Source organism: Phytophthora infestans, genomic scaffold (genome assembly GCF_000142945.1).
Source record: "Phytophthora infestans T30-4 supercont1.117 genomic scaffold, whole genome shotgun sequence".
In the NCBI taxonomy this organism is placed as follows: domain Eukaryota; phylum Oomycota; class Peronosporomycetes; order Peronosporales; family Peronosporaceae; genus Phytophthora; species Phytophthora infestans.
Genome location: NW_003303642.1, coordinates 117763 through 119056, shown reverse-complemented (window position 1 = coordinate 119056; position 1294 = coordinate 117763).

Sequence of the window (1294 nt, the reverse complement as noted above, 5' to 3'; positions counted from 1 at the left end):
GTCCCCAGGTTATTGATGATGCCACTTCGACTTGGCTGAGCAAGCGCCTCCACAATTCGCCCTCGTATTGTCTGAACCATCGTCTTCACTGACCTTTCTTGCTGACCGCTGGCTTGTGGTCGGCAACTCAGCGTAGTCCTTGATCTAGACTGCCTCTTCTTGGAAGACTTCCCTCATGAACCTTGGATTTGGTCATGTCGTATCAGCGACGGAGCTCCGAACCGCATGAAGACGCATTCTTCAAACACCTTGGCCACTTCGAGTGCCCCGGTGTCGTTCATAGCTTTAGCAATACCGAACTGCTTGAAGTGGCCCTGGAACAGCAGCAACGCAGTATTGTCCCGCTGAGTTCGAGGTTGGGGAATCTCGAAATCCATTAACACGGCCTGGAATGGACGGTCTGACACCACATTTCTAGGCGAGTAACCTCTCAGTTGTGGCTTGCTCTTACTAGTACTGCAGTCTCCGTAGGCCCTAACATGTATCACCCCATCGGCGTAAAGACCGATCCAGGAATAGTCGCCCTTGACTCTGTGATACGTTCTGACGATACCTTGATGACCTCCTTAGATCGACTTATAACAGTTGGGTAGTATCTAGTCGATAATAGCTGATGAGATCACCAATCTTGGCTCGAATGCAAGTCACCTTAGAGTCAAAGGCCCATGCTTGTGTTGGCGACTTGGGGTGTCCGGCATACCGTGTTCTGAGGACAAGTCATCTTTTTTGGTACAGTGCACCAATCTTGCAAAGCAAATCGCTCTCTTAGCCCAGAATGTGCGCTGTCACTTGAATAGTGAACATGAAAAGTGAGCGAATGCTAAAACAAAATAAACTTTGAGCTCACAAAGTTCACCTACAAATTTTGCCAAAATTTGGCCGGAATTGACAAAACCAGTATTATCGTAAGAATACATTTAAGTTGATTTTTGCTATAAAAACTTGAGACGTAGCCATGATGGCGTAATCAATTTTTACAGTAGCCATCTCTTCCTCTCCATTCATCGATCACCATGACGCTGCCGGACGAAGCCGCTTCGAGTCGCTTCTTTTGCGAGGAGCTGGAGGAAGACCTAACGTCCCAGATCCTAGAGCAGACGCCGCTTGAGTCTTCTCCTGATCAGCCACTCTCCGCCGCTGCGCAACAACCCGTAGACCTCATTACGAGCAACGTTGTGGGCCGTCAGACACTGTTCGAGTCTCCGTTCGGATCCCGCGCCTTGTGTTACGCCGACTATACGGCCAGTAGCAAGCCGCTGCAATGCGTCGAGGACTACTTGAATCGAGAAGTCAT